Below are 18,971 nucleotides of genomic sequence, written 5' to 3' on the forward strand. Positions count from 1 at the left end.
CGAAATATTTCGAACCTGTGTTATCCATTACAAAGCCTATAGTGTGGCATTTAGTGCCTACACGCTGTCTGCCAGCTGATCGGCTATTACATTAGAAAATGTGCGTGGGAAGGGGTCACTGGGCATGGCCATGCAGTGCATGCTTGGCTTAGGGCTCGCTGCCTTAGCACCAGGCTCTACAGTGCTGTGAACATTATACTGTAAGCTACTGACAGTAGCTTCCGCCTTATTAGCCAAAACCTTGAGCTGTAAATTCGTATGAGCTGCTAAAACAGTACTAATACTGGGTAGAAGGTGCTTTACCCACAACAAGCATAAAGATTTTTTTGCGAGTGTCTTGAGTTCTAATAGATTAGATTAGATTAGATTAATACTTGTTCCATAGATCATGAATACGACACTTCTTAATGATATGGAATGTGTCAGGTTAATAAAAGATGTCTGTACAAAATATTACATTACACAAAATATTGCATGACACTAATGTTTAAGTTGTTTTTTTTTCCTTAATTTATATTTAAAAATTCAGCCAATGAGTAGAAGGAGTTGTCATCTAGAAATTCTTTTAATTTATTTTTAAATGTTAGTTGGCTATCTGTCAGGCTTTCGATGCTGTTTGGTAGGTGACCAAAGACTTTTGTGGCAGTATAATTTACCCCTTTCTGTGACAAAGTCAGATTTAACCCTGCATAGTGAAGATCATCCTTTCTCCTGGTGTTATAGCTATGCACACTGCTATTACTTTTGAACTGGGTTGGATTATTAACAACAAATTTCATAAGTGAATATATATACTGTGAGGTTACTGTGAGGATCCCTAGATCCTTAAATAGATGTCTGCAGGATGACTGTGTGTGGGCTCCAGCAATTATTCTGATTACACGTTTTTGAGCAATGAATACTACGATTAGTCTCCTACTGGATCATCACAGATCAGTTTCTGAAACAGTAGCCCTGGCATTAGAGGAAAATGTTTCATTAGACAAAATTTAAATTGGCAATACTATTGAGTGTGAAACATGGTCCCTGCCTGAACTATCTGAGTTTTGTTGATATTACACATTATTTGTCTTTGTTCGTCTCTATATGCTATTCAATATTAACATAACAGAATAAGCTTTATGTCTTCTACATAATACTAATATGTTTAATTTATGCACTCTAAGTTTTAACATCTGTTTCATATATATTATTACATGCTCAATAACAGATATTTATACTTAATTATATACTCAATTACAAGCGTTTATACTGAATTACCTACAGAGCTAGAAACGTTTAGCAATATATTTAAAATTTTAAAATATGTTCACATTTTTTGATCAAAAATTCCAATTACATTATAAAATAGATTTTCAGCCAGCCAGTTGTACAGTATTCTTTGAAATAGTTTAGAAGTCATGGACCATGTGGTAATTTGTTAAACCTTATAATTGAGCTGAGTTGTTTTTATCAGTCTGTGTCTCGGAATTACCGTTTTAATTTTTCCTCTGGTGTTGTGTTGGTGTGTAGCTCCTCTTGTTTGAAATTCTCCGATATTTGTTACAATGTATAGTGATAAGACAGATGCATACAGATTTACAATTGCAGGTATATTGAGTTTACTAAAGCCCTACACATTTTTATCACAACTTTTTTGTATCTTAAATATTAAAAAACTAAAGAACAGCCGACCAGTTGCAAAGGATAAAGTAATCTCTACCTAGGTTTCGATAGATTTAAATCTATCTTCTTCAGAAGATGGCCTGAGGACAATGAACATCGTAATTTATATTAAAGGTATGTGCCCATCTTGCCATACTCAAAGCGTACTCCATCTGATTGTGTATATTCGGTACGCCACTTGCACATTCGTCCAAAATACGGCCTAGTCAGAATGTTCCGACGGCGTATCCAACGCCTCGGGCGTGCACGGCGATACAGGCTCATCATCCTCGTCCGACGAAATGCATATAATCTCTTCCTCGGCCTCCACGTCCGACGTGTCAGACGCCATCTCCTCCTTAACATTGAGACAATGTATTATGTGGCAATCGGCATGTATTACATTAAGGCGTGATATCAAAGCTTCATGGCCAATAGTAAAGACATTCGACACAAATATAACAAGTCCTGTATGTTTTATAACCATTCCAGGTTTGTTTTTTACATTAACTGTAACAGGACGTCCTTCTACAATACGCTTCAGTACAGAAGCATATGGACGCCAACGAAGCCAGTCGAATTCCTCGAAAACAATTACATTGTGCACACGTGAGTCATATCCACCGAAGCCAAATTCCGAACAAAACGGAGGATTTACGTGTTGTTTCCGTGATAAAATTTTCTCAACAAGAGTGGATTTGCCTATATTTGTGTCACCATATAAATAAAGTTGCTTCTTACGAACCATTTTGGACCGAAAGGCCTCATTGTACCAACGGACCACGCGGTTCCGCCCAGCCATTATACTTCAGGTGACACTCGGTAAGTGCACGAACCACAAACTTCTTAGCCTGAAAAGATTCGAAGTATTTCTCAATAAATCTAATGCGAGACCAATTGTTCACAAGAAATGAATCTGCATAATCAATATATTCAGTACGTTCAGCCCATCGACGGAGACGAACATTAAACGACAGCGCAGAGTCATTGCAATTCGAAATTGGCTCCGGATCTGATTTCGTAATATATATCAAAGCATTTTTTCTACTGCGACATTTTTGTACGTCAAACACACCATTTATACTACCAAACATAAATTCCAGACCGGATCTAACATCTGACAATAGTTTCACTTCCGCTAGCTTTAGATAAGAATGAATATGTGTAGAATTACCTCTAGCAAATGGTTCTTCCGACACACAGTACTCAATCACGTTCCAAATAGCCAACACTGTATTGATAAAATGTCGTTTCCCGCCAACAGATTGGGAATCGACTGTGATCAGAAATGTTTCTCCACATCTTTTATACCCTACCCTGTTAGAGGTTGCGCAACTGTCTGGAACGTGTCCTAACTGGTCTGGCACGTCTGAACCTGCGCGTGGCCTTGAAACGGTTGCGTCATCCTGAAAACGCGTAATCGGCCCACAAGTAATACTAGGTGAGCTCGATTCGCTTTCTAATGAGGCCCCCAGTAGGTGGTCACCCGAAGCGGGTGATTCTGCAGCTCCGAGTACGTGCGCTGGCAAGTGCGACAGCTATGTTTAAAATACTGAAATTCTTGCCTGCCGAGGTATCAAAAGCTGCATCCAGGTATATGGACATCAAATTAAAAATTGTGAAAGCAGGTATGGCTATTGACTTTAATCAACAGTGCCTAGATAAAGACATTATCCCTGATTATGTGAAGGCGTACGTAAACTTTAAACAGTGTAACAGAGTGCCTTCTATTAAAAAGAAGTTAGTGCATTTAGTCATTTCGGACAGCACAGTTAATTTGTACAAGAAAAAAGATGTTCTTAATAGTGAAGCCCACTGTATACACCTATTTTTAACTAAAGCCTTTAAAGATCTTTGTAATTTTCTAATTGACCACCGGTGGAATAGTATTAATGAATGGCTCTTTAATCGTAAAGAACAAATTAAGGCTAGACATGAAAGAAAGATTTTGAAGTTTAGTAATAGGACCACAAGTAAAATTGTTAATACAGCAGACAATAGTGTCAAGCACCTATTTTACGAAAGAGTACTAAATAAAACCAATATTACTTTTACGCAGGCTGAGAATTACTTGTTGTGTAAAGGCCTTAAATATAACTTGCCTGCTAAACTCCACAAGTTTCCAGTTATCTGTAATCTCATTGTAGATCTAAAAATCGGTTTAGAATCTCTGAAATTAGAGAAAACGTAGCAAGTCAAATGTGTCTACGAATGTAATAACATAATTGAAAAAGAAATTACATTATTTCCTAATAGGCAGTCGGGCGAATATAGTATAGTAAAAAGCATTAATCATAAACTTAGAGAGCATGACGCCTTAGTCACTAAGAGTGACAAAGGGAACACCGCTGTCGTGGCTTATAAAAATGAATATATAGAGAAGACTGTAAAGTTTTTTGAGGAAAACGACATTACTGAGGTTACTGTAGATCCTACTGCTGAACTGCAAAATGAAATCCGGCGTACTTTAACTAATTCTTTCAGCCTGTTCAATAAGTTTCAAAAGAAAGGGCTTATAAATATGAACCCGAAACCACCCGTGCTCAGAAGTCAGTTTAAACTGCACAAACAAAATCACCCAATCCGCCCTGTAGTGAATGGTATAGGCAGTCCACATCACACTCTTGCGAGGCGCCTCCATTTTAAAATTAAAGATGCTTTCACATTTGAAAATAACTTTTCTTGTAAAAAACAGTAAGGAATTAATTAACAATATTCAATCTGTAAGATGTACACCTGACACTAGACTGGTGTCCTTCGACATCGTCAGCCTTTATACAAATGTCCCGGTTGATGAAACCATAGACCTTGTAAAAGAGAATCTGCTTAAGCATAAAAAACTGAGTGAAACTCAGATTGCGGAACTCATTGGTTTGCTTAAGGTCATTTTAAAATACAATTATTTCACATTTAACGGGAAAATGTACGTACAGCCAGATGGTCTAGCAATGGGTAGCCCCCTCGCCGGTATTCTAGCAGAGGTCTTCATTAACGCCCTGGAAACAACATTCTTCAATCAAGTTCAGAATTACGCCACAAAATCCGCTATTATGCACGTTATGTTGACGACATTTTCATTGCTTTTGATGGCACTGATCATGAGTTAGAGCAGCTCTTCAATACTTTCAACAGTTTACATGAAAAAATTTCCTTCACAAAAGAACTTCAAAACGATAAACGTGAACTTAATTTTCTCGATTTAACAATTTCTATACAAGATAATACCTTCCATTTCAATATCATCCGCAAAGAAACATATTCAGATAATGTCATTCCTGCTGACTCAACTCATCCAAAATCTCATAAACTGGCGTTTTTTCATTCCGCCATTCACCGAATGGTAACCACTCCTTTATCGCCTGCTGATCAACAAAAGGAATTGAATGTCATCAATGCAATCGCTGTTAATAATGGGTACAACCAGAATATGATCGATTACCTGCTCAATAAGAAACTTTCCCAAAATTGTTCGACTTTGAGCAATAACCTCCCCACAGATACCACAGAAACTAAAAAATTTATTTCCATCCCTTTCTTGGGTAACATATCATATAGGATTAAACGTCTTCTAAATAAAAAATATAACTGTAACGTCTCCTTCTCTACAGATAACAGTTTAAAAAGAAATCTTGTACAGTCAGTAGAGATTGCCAGCTATTGGTTTTCTAACTCAGGTATTTACAAACTAACCTGTAATAACTGCCCCTCATACTATATTGGTCAAACAGGCAGAGCTGTGAAAACACGATATAAAGAACATCTATTAGGTAAAAAAGGAGCGAATATTCACAACTCTACTTTTGCTGAACACCTCTTGATAGCCGGCCATACGCCTAAACAGTTAGAAGACACGGTTATCCTACACAGACAAGTCAAAGGACGGAAACTAGATCTATGGGAAGAGTTATTTATTTTTAAACATCTAGAGCTCAAAGACGGTAATATACTGAACGATCAGTTGAACCTTGCCTATAGACAATTTTTCAAAGGCTTTAAACCCGTACTGTTTAATATATAACATTAATGTTGGTAACCTCAGTAGTCTATTTCCTCAGGAAGCTATAATGCACTTTCAAATCTTTAAGCTCACTGCCTTTTATGTAATGTGGTTTTCTCACGATGTATGGCTGCCACTACATCGCCCCTCATGTAATTTTCTCTTATTCTAATACCTTGGCTCCCTGAGAATGTATATTAACTGGATTGTTGACCAGGCTTCGTAATTTATGTCTTAAGAGCCATTACTGATTATTCTTAAAGTTTTGATTTATATACACTCCTGGAAATTTAAATAAGAACACCGTGAATTCATTGTCCCAGGAACGGGAAACTTTATTGACACATTCCTGGGGTCAGATACATCACATGATCACACTGACAGAACCACAGGCACATAGACACAGGCAACAGAGCATGCACAATGTCGGCACTAGTACAGTGTATATCCACCTTTCGCAGCAATGCAGGCTGCTATTCTCCCATGGAGATGATCGTAGAGATGCTGGATGTAGTCCTGTGGAACGGCTTGCCATGCCATTTCCACCTGGCGCCTCAGTTGGACCAGCGTTCGTGCTGGACGTGCAGACCGCGTGAGACGACGCTTCATCCAGTCCCAAACATGCTCAATGGGGGACAGATCCGGAGATCTTGCTGGCCAGGGTAGTTGACTTACACTTTCTAGAGCACGTTGGGTGGCACGGGATACATGCGGACGTGCAGTGTCCTGTTGGAACAGCAAGTTCCCTTGCCGGTCTAGGAATGGTAGAACGATGGGTTCGATGACGGTTTGGATGTACCGTGCACTATTCAGTGTCCCCTCGACGATCACCAGTGGTGTACGGCCAGTGTAGGAGATCGCTCCCCACACCATGATGCCGGGTGTTGGCCCTGTGTGCCTCGGTCGTATGCAGTCCTGATTGTGGCGCTCACCTGCACGGCGCCAAACACGCATACGACCATCATTGGCACCAAGGCAGAAGCGACTCTCATCGCTGAAGACGACACGTCTCCATTCGTCCCTCCATTCACGCCTGTCGCGACACCACTGGAGGCGGGCTGCACGATGTTGGGGCGTGAGCGGAAGACGGCCTAACGGTGTGCGGGACCGTAGCCCAGCTTCATGGAGACGGTTGCGAATGGTCCTCGCCGATACCCCAGGAGCAACAGTGTCCCTAATTTGCTGGGAAGTGGCGGTGCGGTCCCCTACGGCACTGCGTAGGATCCTACGGTCTTGGCGTGCATCCGTGCGTCGCTGCGGTCCGGTCCCAGGTCGACGGGCACGTGCACCTTCCGCCGACCACTGGCGACAACATCGATGTACTGTGGAGACCTCACGCCCCACGTGTTGAGCAATTCGGCGGTACGTCCACCCGGCCTCCCGCATGCCCACTATACGCCCTCGCTCAAAGTCCGTCAACTGCACATACGGTTCACGTCCACGCTGTCGCGGCATGCTACCAGTGTTAAAGACTGCAATGGAGCTCCGTATGCCACGGCAAACTGGCTAACACTGACGGCGGCGGTGCACAAATGCTGCGCAGCTAGCGCCATTCGACGGCCAACACCGCGGTTCCTGGTGTGTCCGTTGTGCCGTGCGTGTGATCATTGCTTGTACAGCCCTCTCGCAGTATCCGGAGCAAGTACGGTGGGTCTGACACACCGGTGTCAATGTGTTCTTTTTTCCATTTCCAAGAGTGTACGTTCTATGTGCTTCACTAATATGGTAATATAACTTTCATATTCTGGCTGTATATGCCACTGCATGTGACTCACGGCGTAAGCGCCACCTGCCTTTTTGATGTATCTACTTTATTGTTCCTAAGGCTCCCATAATGTCATAACGGGAGTGTTATATGCTTTCCTTTTATTTTTTATTGTCACTCTATCTAAGGACGCAATTAATATTGATATTTTACATGTTGCTTCAGTACGCCAATCGGCACATAGTTCGTGACCTGAGCGCCACCTGCCCTGGCTGCAGTGCTACTACGCTGGCCGATTTTACTCAGTCACTTATGCGCTCTCCAACTTCCATGTACTTATTTTTATTTGTCTGACAAACCCTATTCTCAGGGCTATATTTTATTTGGACTAATGGAGTTATGCAGATGTTTGTAAATACGACAATGACATATCACTCCATGTTAATGTAATACTGTAAGTACCAGGAAGCCTTCTCATATTTTGTAATACAAGATTCACCTAATATATGTTAAACTCTATTCTTGACTTATGTTTCATACCTTTAATATAAATTACGATGTTCATTGTCCTCAGGCCGTCTTCTGAAGAAGATAGATTTAAATCTATCGAAACCTAGGTAAAGATTACTTTATCCTTTGCAACTGGTCGGCTGTTTTTTAATTTTATTACGTGGAACCGTTGCTGTTGCGCAGCTATGTTTAAAATATCTTAAATATATCAGCTTTATGTGTAGAGTGGCCCCATACTATCAGTCTGTAAGAAATGTGAGACTGGAAAGATCCAAATATGTAGGCTTAAATAGGAGTAACTAAATCTCTCAGTTTTCATATTAGGTATGTTACCCTTGATATTCTTTTGCAAATGCGACTGATGTGTTCTCCCCAGCCCAATTTGGCATCAACATGGAACCCTCAAACTGTAGCTGTTCTAGTTTTTTTATATCATTAGATAGTCCTAACAGAAGATCCTGAGTCTTTTCAGGATTACGCAACAGTTTGTTAGAGGAGAATAATTTTACTGCAGCATTTAGTGATTCCATGACATTTATTGTAATGTTGATGTGTCCTGGTGAGTTGCAATTATTGTTGTGTCATCTGCACAGCAGACCACAGATTGAGGGACAAGATGTGGCAAATAATTGACAGCAATTATGAAAAAAAAGGTCTGAGCACTGATCCCTGTGGTACCACTGTCTCTACCATTTTCATTAGAGAATTGTATTTTCTCGCTGAAACATATTGTTTTCTGTGTCTTAAGTATGAAGCAATTATTTTTAGTGTTGTAGTTTGGACTCCATAAAATCCAAGTTTTTCAATTATTATTTCATAAGGGAAACAATCAAAGGCCTTACTTAGGTCACATAAAACTAGTGACGCTTTACCCCCATTTTCAAAAGCAGTGATTATCTGGTTTACAATATCACGAACTGCTGATGTGGTATTTCTTTTTGTCGTCTGTCACCAAACTGTTTATTCGAAAGGAGATAATTTTCTTCAAAATAATCACTTATTGATTAAATATACGAGTTTCAAATATTTTGAAAGTTACAGGAGCCACTGAGACTGGGTGGTAATTTTTGGGGAGATTTTTGTCTCCTTTTTTGAAAACTGGTACAACTTTTGAGATTTTTAATGATGCAGGGAAAATTCCGAACTCGAGAAATTTGTTGAAATGAAGGCTAAAGGTTCACAGATAAAAAAGAATAGTTGTCTTGATAATGTAGATTCGCTGCTCAAAAACGCTCTCGACTTGCTTAAACCACAAATCTGGGCTCGTCGTCCAGAACGGCGACAACTTTACTTGGCTGAGGTTCCTGTCTTGTGCTATTGTGGCTCAATTCCCGGCGGTCAGTGGAAGAGTGCTGCGTAGTTGCGGGAGACATGTGGACCTCCTTACTTAATTGTGAAGTCGAAGTTGACGTTATCTATTGTAGCAGTTCAGATAATGTTCACTGTTTGTGGGGTCACAGCTATAAGACTTTAAGATTAGCTAGGAATGTGAGAGGTAATCCTAACTGAAATCCCCTGATTCAGAAAACACATGTTTGTTTTACATATAAAAGAACCTCCTACAGCGAACTATTTACACAAGCAGAGCATAAGATCAAACAAGTGTATTTAGATATAGTGTCCTTTTTGTCTCGCAGATCGATAACCGCCGTGGCTGCAGAGTGATAACTAAATAAAACCGATTCTTCGTTCCATTTTTACTTTAGTGTGAAAAATACAGTAAGGTTATTAAACATTGTGAATTTACATGTGACATTTAACATTAAGTATCTATAGAGAGCGAGATGTATCTCGTAGTTGATCTGTTGGTCAATTGATTCTGTCCGAAACTTCTTTCAGTTTTCTTTACAGTTCTTTTCTTTGTCCCTTCTATTATAATAATACTAAATGAAAAATTGATTTAATAAAAGACGGTGTCACGAAATGTGATGTTTCTTTGGATTCCCTGTCAACATACCAAAGATGAAATGTCAACGACAGTGTAAATTGTTTGGGCTGGGATGTGTGTATAGTTCAATTATTGTGGTATGGTAAGTATTTCTTTATGTGTTTCCTTAAACGGAGCAGAAATTCTTGTGGTGTCCGATTTTCTAGTAACTGCATGCATCACGTTGTTGTAAAACAACGTGCTGTTGTTTTTAAGCTACCTAAACGGAAAGAAAAAGAGAAATATGCCGATGTTTCATGGATAGACGCCAGGCACCAAGTAATGGGGAGTTTTGGAAGATTTCCGTTAGCAGATCAAGTGGGGCGAAGAAATAAAACGTTAATGAGCTGAAAGCGTGACTTACATTGTGTATATGGTTTTAATTGCTTCAAGTTGGTGGTATTGATTTTATTTCTTTTGCTTTGTTGTGCAAGTGAGATGCCATTATTCGGTGAGAGAGTACTGTAATTTCCCGCATTATGCTTATGAGTATCGGTTTAGCTAATTTGCGTAGAAACTCCTAGTAAGCAGAGATTACTAATAACGAAAATTAAATACGTGTAGTCTTGCGTCTTTTCATTAGTGTTGACTTGCAGTGAGACTTGAACAGTTTTAATTTTCGCATTGTTTTCAGTGTAGTAAATGTTGCATCTCGCGCTGCTGATAACTTAGGAAATTTGGTACAAAAATTATTGCAAACATACACCTTTGACCAGACGTTGGCCTTGTGCCGAGACATAATAATGTATAGTGTGGAGTCGGTACAAGTGCAAACAGATAGAACAGAATGCAGAAACTTTGTATTTTGCTTCCAAATTATTTTCTGGCATATATCGTAGGTAGTGCTGACATACTACCGTCAGCTTCTCCCCCCTCCCCCTGCTCGCCGCTAAATCTTAGGTGTGGTGACAGACTGATCTGTAACGTAGCGCTTGGCTTAGGCACAAAGGTGATGATAAAGTTGAGAGTTGACCGAAGTCAATGAATGTGTTCGTGATAACAGTTTAATCTGTGCCATAATGTTTACATTCGCGACATGTTTAAACTCACATTTCGTCATAAAAACTACCGCTGTAATGTAGAGCCAGAAAACTAATATATATTATTATGGACAAGTATTCAGCGAGTACTTTGATGCTCCCGGTAGTATTTCGATGCTTATTATTCATATATGATACCTAAACCACGGAAGATGGAGAGGGGTGACCACTACGTAACTTTTACTCCACTTTGGTTTCGATTGGGCGAAGATAACAAGAATTTATATAATTCTTGTAATGACTTGAAGTTACACGTATTGGATTTTAATGGGCGTTATTTATGGTTTAATTGCAGGTGGCTACACAGCTATCATTAATCATAATGCTTTGATGAGTAACATGTATGGAAAATTCAGATAATTATTCTGTTGCTCCCCATTTGTATGTAACTTTAAAAGATTTTTTTTTTTTTGTTATTGTTGACTGCTTCTTGTCAATTCTGAAACATTTGGTGGATCTGATGAACCTCCCTGTTCCGTTATTTCACCTACTCCTATTACCATAAGGAATGATATGTCACTGTTTTTTTATTTTTTTTATTTTATTTTTTTTAACTTCACTTACTTACTTTTGCTTTTCGTGTAGTGTGTAATGCTCCATTCATTAGTGATTTCTGTTCTGTGAGCAAGGCCTTGTTGCTTGCAGTTTTTATGATCAACAGCTTCCTTATTTGGGTGTTTGTAACACCATCCATTGAGCATATTTATCAGTATCTGAGTCCTCCTCCATTCAAGTTTTCTCTTTCCCCTTGCATGCCCTTCTAAAACTGTTTCAATAATACCTCAGTATACAGTATGTAATAAATCAAATTTCTTGTTTGTCATTCACCAATGTCTAGTAATTGCCATTCATCCCCATCCTTCTCGGCATCTCTTTGTTTGTCTAGCCATTTAATTTTTTCTGTTCTGTGCCATGACAACATTTCAGAAGCTCCCAGCCTCTTCCTGCACTCCCTCCTTGTGTTTCATGTTTTAGTGCTGTACAGTGCATTACTTGATTAATATGTAACTTTTAGTTTATGCAGCATTCCGCTTCATGGTATGTTCTGAGACATTTAAGACCCAAGCTGAGTCTTCATAATTGTACTTTACATTTGTGTTTGTATATAAAGTGATAATTTTCCAGTACTTTTGCGGAAAAGGGGGGCAGATTGGTTCAGTAATGGATGGAAAGGTTTTTTTTTACTGAATTTTATTTAATTTTCCCATCCCCACCATCATGGACCTTGCCGTTGGTGCAGTGGCTTGCGTGTCTCAGCGATACAGGTAGCTGTACCGAAGGTGCAACCACAATGAAGGGCTATCTGTGGAGGGGCTAGACAAACACGTGGTTCTTCCTGAAGAGGGGCAGCACCCTCTTCAGCAGTTGCAAGTGCAACAGTGGATGATTGACTGGTGTGACCTTGTAAGATGAACCATAGTGTCCTTGCCGTGCTGATACTGTGAATGACTGAAAGCAAGGGGAAACTACAGCAATAATTTTTCCTGAGGGCATGCAGCTTTACTGTGTGGTTAAATAATGATGGCATCCTCTTGAGTAAAATATTGTCCCCCATTCGGATCTCCAAGCAGGGACTTCTCACGAGGATGTCGTCATCAGTAGAAACAAAACAGGCATTCTCCATAAGAAAGTAGAAATACAGGTGAGCTACTATGAACGGCAGACTGAACACATTCTTGTAGCCAAGAGAGATGTGAAGCCCACGGGTACCACAGTAGTACAAATTTATACGCCAACTGATTCTGCAGGTGAGCAAAAGATTGAATGAATTTTCTCATTTTGAGAGAACTGAAGGGCCATCTGTTTAATTGTCATAAACCATTCACCAGCCAAGGTCACATAAAGTAATGTTTTTATTTAAGACAACTGATTTCATCACACTATACTGTCATCTTTGGGTTGTAAGAAGGTGCATATACATGGAATATGTCTCAAAATTAAGATGTAACATTTGATGTAAACGTTTTAGATTGGTTTTATAAAAACTGGGAGTGGACCTGTACATTTACATACCTTAAAATCTTTTGTTGTTAAACATGTTCATTTTACACTGACCTCATGCACAAGACGTCAAGTGGAAAAAATAGGACATTATAAAAGGTTTGTCATCACTAAAATATTTAAAAACAGAAAGCATCTTGTGCAGTAGGCTATGTCCATAAATATATTGCTCACAGTTCCTTGTTGCATCACACAAACACAGCACATAATCGCACAACTGTTTACATATGCTGGACATCTTCTAAACTGTGTGAATCTACTTTAAATGGTGTGTAAGGTACTAAATTAACTACTTTAGTGAGTGGTCTGTAAGAATAGTAAAGAGTACAAAATTGTACTTTACGAACAACTGAAACACATTAAATTCTGTCAATCGCCTTTACATATTCTTATTATTACATGCCTAATAGGAAAATTACAGTATTTACTCTGCAATAGTTTACAACATTGTTGTTGTGGCACTTACCAGCCGCAAACTTGACAGGCACACAAGCGCACCACTTCAGGCAGTAGGGAGGCCCCAGAGAACCCGCACCCCAGACAACAAAAGAGTAAAACTTACAGTGGCCACCCCCAGCAGACACCAACATACCGTAAAGCTCACAGAACCTATCCCAAGCAGGCTGCTAAAGCCCGGAGGTATTATGTGGGCAACAAGATGGTTGCAGTTTTTTTTTTTTTTTTTTTTTTTTTTAAGTTGGAGCATACAAGATCACAAATATTTGTAACAATAAGGGTCTCAGCACAGTGACAGCTTGCAGTGTATCTTATTTCTGCAATGTGTACCTGTCATAGTGCAACTAAAAGTCTAACCTAGAGCTATCATCATTTTTGTGCAAAAAGTCAGAGACAGTAAAAACAGAAGAGTACAATCATTTAAGATAAAAAGTCACAGTGGACCCTTACACATTGGAAAGAATAGGGTAATCATGATATCATCATGCATATAATAATATTATGGGTACAAGGGATGGTGTATATTGTAACATGCTAAAATACACCAAAGAGCCAAGGAAACTGATAGGGCCCCTGCATGCGTGCAGAAGTGCCACAACACAGCGTGGCATCGACTCCACTAATGTCTGAAGTAGTGCTGGAGGGAATTGACACAATTAATCCTGCAGGGCTGTCCATAAATCCATAGGAGTACAAGGGGGTGGAGTTCTCTTCTGAACAGCATGTTACAAGGCACCCCAGATACGCCCAATAATGTTCATGTTTGTGCAGTTTGGTGGCCAGCAGAAGAATTTAAACTCAGAAGAGTGTTCCTGGAGCCACTCTGTAGCAATTCTGGGCATGTGGGGTGTCGCATTGTCCAGCCATTTGCTTGCTGAATAACTGTTGGAATATACTCATGAGAACATAACATTAAAAGACAGAAAATCTCTACTGGTCTTGCACGTTCTGTATTGTTAGCATGTTGTAAGAATTTTGAAATATTGTTGAAAGTGTTGAGGAGAATGAGTAGAAAAGGGTTTAAAGTCCAGTTTCTTGAGAGATTCAGCAAAGTGTTGTATCAGCGTACTACTTATCACACTTTTCTGACATGATATCCCGGAAGCCATGGATCAAGGCTGTCAGGTAGATACAGTATTTCATGATTTCCATAAAGCATTTGATGCAGCACAACACCTACACTTACCATAAAGCATTTGATGCAGCACAACACCTACACTTACAATCAAAAGTACAATCACACGGTATAACAGACAAAATTTGTGACTTGATTGAGGATTTCTTGGTAGGGAGGATGCAGCAATCATCTTGGATGAAGAGTCATCAACATGTGTAAAAGTAACTTTGGGTGTACCAGATGGAAATGTGTTGGATCTCTTGCTGTTCATGTAGTATATTAATGATTTTGTGGAAAATATTAATAGTAGCCTCGGACATTTCATAGACGATGAATTTATCTACAATGAAGTACAGTATGAATGATGTACAAATATTGTCTGACCTTCACAAGATTTCATAGTGGTGCAAAGACTGGCAACTTGCTTTAAATAGTCACAAATGCAAAATTGTGCACTTCACAAACTGAAGAGAGATAGTATCCTCAGACTATAAATCAGCGAGTCACAGTTGGAATCTGTGAACTTGTACTAATACCTGGGTTTAACACTTAGTAGGGACATATGAAATGGAATGATCACATAGGCTCAATAATGGGTAAAACATGTAGCAGACACTGGTTTTGGTAAAATACTGGGGAAATGCAGTAAGTCTACAAAGGAGAACTATTGCTTACAGGTCACTCGTGTGACCCATCGTAGAATATTCCTAAAGTGTGTGGAGTGCATACCAAATAGGACTAGCAGGTGATATTGAACATGTACAGAGAAGGGCAACATAAATAGTCACAGGTTTGTTTGACCCATGGGAGAGTGCCACAGAGATGTTGAAAGAACTGGACTGGTAGACTTTTGAAGACAGTTTGCAAACTGTCTTGAGAAACTCCACTAACAAAGTTTGAAGAACCAGCTTTAGTGATAACTTTAGGAATATACAGCACCAGACTACGTATTACTCCTATAGAGATCACGAGGACAAGATAAATTGCAGTATGCACAGAGGCGTTTAAACAATCATTCATCCTCCACTACATATATAAATGGAATGCCAAAAAGCCCTAACATCGTGTTCAGTGGGACATACAGTTTGCTATGCATTTTGCAGTAGTTTGCAAAATTTAGTGCAGATATTTGTAAATAATGGTTTGAAACTTGTAAATCACATGTTTACTTTTAATAGATCAACCATAATACTTGGATCACAATTGAGTTATATGTCATTTAATCATCATCAGTTTTTCACTCCAGTTACCTGGGTGTGATTTACTAGTACTCTCCACTTTGTCCAGGTACCATTCATCTATCAGGACTGTATTCCAACTGGCTCTTCTTGCTCCCAAATCCTTGATCACTTGGTCCGGAAATTTCTTTTTCTACCAATCACATCTGTTTGCAGCCATTGTTTCGCTATCCTTCCCCCGTCCATTTGTTTGAGATGGTCGAACCGTCTCAGGTGTGTCTTTATCACTTTTTCTATTAAGGGTGTGTACATTCCAGCTTCTTATTTTTTCCCTTATTTTTTCCCTGTTTTTATACATTCGTGGATCATAGTTTGTAACAACTACATTTCTTTGGCTTACAGTTTGTTTCCAATCTCTTTGGTTGTTGTGCAGGTTTCTAGGCCACATGTTGTTATTGGTATGAAGTATGTCTGAAGAGTGTCAGTTTTGATCTTGAGGAAACTTGTTTGCTTCAGTGCTGATTCTGAACTTCGTGGTAGAACTGAGCTGATTTTTGAGTTCAGTTATTGATCTTGTGCTGTGTCCTGTTAATGTTTGAAATGATGTACCCAAGATTTGTATGTGTGTACTGTTTCCGGCTGTGTATATTCCAGCCTTATTTTTCCTTTGTTTTTCTGCTAGTATATTGACATTATAACTGTTTTTGATTTACATATTGTTAGTCTTTGTACTTTTAGATTGTCGTTTCAGGTGGCTAGTCCCTCATGGGCTTCTTCCTCTGTATTACCCCGGATTACTACATCAAATGAAAATACAAATGTGTTGGTGTCATTGTTATTCTGCCTTTTTCCTTTCGTATTTTCTTCCAAGACAGTGATGAAAAGTAATGGAAAAAGGACATTGTCCTTTTGGATTCCTTCAGCTGTCTGGAGCAAATCAGAATATCATTTCGTACCAATATGCAACGGCAGCAGCCTTTGTAAAGCATTTTAACTTTCTAAATTTGCCTTGTAGGTACATTTTTCTTTGTTAGGTATTCCTGTATGGACTTCCATGGAACACTATCAAACACTTTCGTGAGATCTGAGTCTGCCTTTCTTCCATTGCTTTTCCAGCTGCATTGTAAGTGTAGATATGAAATATATAGTTGCACAGGGTTCCCTGAATCTGTACTGCTCTTTTTGTAGTTGTGGTTCTGTTATTTACCTTAGTCTTTATCAAGTATTTCCTCAAATATTTTCCAAGCATGAGACAGTGGGGTGATTCCACTATAATTGCTCCATTTCTTTCAGCTTTCTTCATTGAAGAGGTGCTATTATTCCATTTTTCCAGTCAACTGTAATTTTTCTGCCCTCCCATATTGAATGTGATACTCGTTGAAGCTACAGTATTCTTAGTAGATCAGCTGCTTTGATCATGTCTCCACCAACTTAATAAAATTGATAGTGAAATATGCCATTGTTAAACTACTCTATAAGATAGGTGATAGGAGAAATGCCAATAATTGCTGACCTGTTTCACTGCTGACATTTTCCAAAATTTTTGAGGTGGTGGTGTATTCTTGTTTAATATCCCACCAGAGCAACAGTAACAATCACAGTTTGGATTTCATAAGAGCTCCTTTTCTGAAAATACCATTTACAAATACACTCTCCAAATTTTACAATTATTAAGTAACAAAATAGTGCCAGTTGTTATTTTCTGTTTTTCTGTGACCTGTCTAAGGTATTTAACTGTATGAATCACATTATGCTCCTAGATAAACTGAGGTTTTATGAAATTGATGGTATAGCCAACCAGTGGGGGGTAATGTCACATGTAACTGAAAGAATGCAGAAAGTTGTACTTAGTGGTTCAATCAATGTAATCAGGTGAGATTCTTCTGACTGGCGACAAGTCACACATGGGGTTCCTAAAGGCTCTATCTAGGTCCACCATTGTTCCTCATTTGTAAATAATTGTCTGTCTAATATACAACTATCAGAATTAGTTCCTTTTGCAGATGACGCTAATACTATAATCAATCCAAGCATATATACTATGCAACCATGATGTTATTGCACTTGGCCTCCTGCAGTCAATATCAGAAACGTGGTGGCATTATGTTAAACAAGTACAGATGAGTAAGGAAAGTGCATCACATTGTCAGTGATTTAAAGATAGTTGTGCATATATTGTCAAGTGGTTCAGCTTGTCCAAGTGCTCTCTACCAGGTACAATAACATTGTGGTCAAGTAATACAACAATGGGAGAAACGGTAAAAAATTTTCTTAACGGTGTCATTGACTGATTTTCTGTGAATGGTCTCTCTCAGTTTTATAAGAGACAACATATTCAGTTCTGCACATCTAGAGGTATTACACCAGTGATAAGTGTAACATGTGGAGAAGAAATAATAAATAGGGTGAAAACTTCAAAATTTTCATGTGTCTGTATTGATAAGAATTTAAATTGGAACAGGCACATTTTGAAACTCCTAAACATTTTTAGTTAAACCATATTTGCACTTAGAATAATTGGAAATCTTGGGGAGAGAGAAGTCAGTTCCATTTAGTGATGTCATATGGAATAATGTTCTGTGCTAACTCATCTTTAAGAAGGGTAGTCTTCATTGCTGAAAAAAAGTACAGTAAGAATAATATGTGGTGCCCACCCATGCTCATCTTGTAGACATCTGTTTCAGAAGTTGGGCATTTTGAATACTGCTTCATAGTGTATTTAGTCTCTCATGTAGTTTGTTGTAAGTAATTTACTGCAGTTCAAAAGGAATGTTGATATACCGGGTGATCAAAAAGTCAGTATAAATTTGAAAAGTGAATAAATCATGGAATAAGGTAGATAGCGAGGTACAAATTGACACACATGCTTGGAATGACATGAGGTTTTATTAGAACCAAAAAAATACAAAAGTTAAAAAAATGTCCGACAGATGGCGCTTCATCTGATCAGAATAGCAATGATTAGCATAACAAAGTAAGACAAAGCAAAGATGATGTTCTTTACAGGAACTGCTCAATATGTCCACCATCATTTCTCAACAATATCTGTAGTTGAGGAATAATGTTGCGAACTGCACTGTAAAGCATGTCCGGTGTTATGGTGAGGCATTGGCGTCGGATGTTGTCTTTCGGCATCCCTAGAGATGTCAGTCGATCACGATAGACTTGCGACTTCAGGTAACCCCAAAGCCAATAATCGCACGGACTGAGGTCTGGGGACCTGGGAGGCCAAACATGACAAAAGTGGCAGCTGAGCACACAATCATCACCAAACGACGCGCGCAAGAGATCTTTCACGCATCTAGCAATATGGGGTGGAGTGCCATCCTAATAAAACCCCATGTCATTCCAAGCATGTATGTCAATTTTTACCTCTCTATCTACATTATTCCGTGG

General features: G+C 39.0%; 1 protein-coding gene across 1 annotated transcript in view; it reads left to right on the forward strand.

Annotated features, from left to right (window-relative positions):
• The first annotated feature begins 9,751 nt into the window (after nucleotides 1–9,751).
• The window catches only part of LOC126248168 (uncharacterized protein C9orf85 homolog), a 39,902-nt gene continuing 30,682 nt past the window's right edge, over nucleotides 9,752–18,971 (forward strand). The window contains exon 1 of the mRNA XM_049948926.1: nucleotides 9,752–9,886. The gene's annotated coding sequence lies outside the window, so the exon portion shown is untranslated. The remainder of the gene's footprint in view (nucleotides 9,887–18,971) is intronic.

Source organism: Schistocerca nitens, chromosome 3 (genome assembly GCF_023898315.1).
Source record: "Schistocerca nitens isolate TAMUIC-IGC-003100 chromosome 3, iqSchNite1.1, whole genome shotgun sequence".
Lineage (NCBI taxonomy): Eukaryota > Metazoa > Arthropoda > Insecta > Orthoptera > Acrididae > Schistocerca > Schistocerca nitens.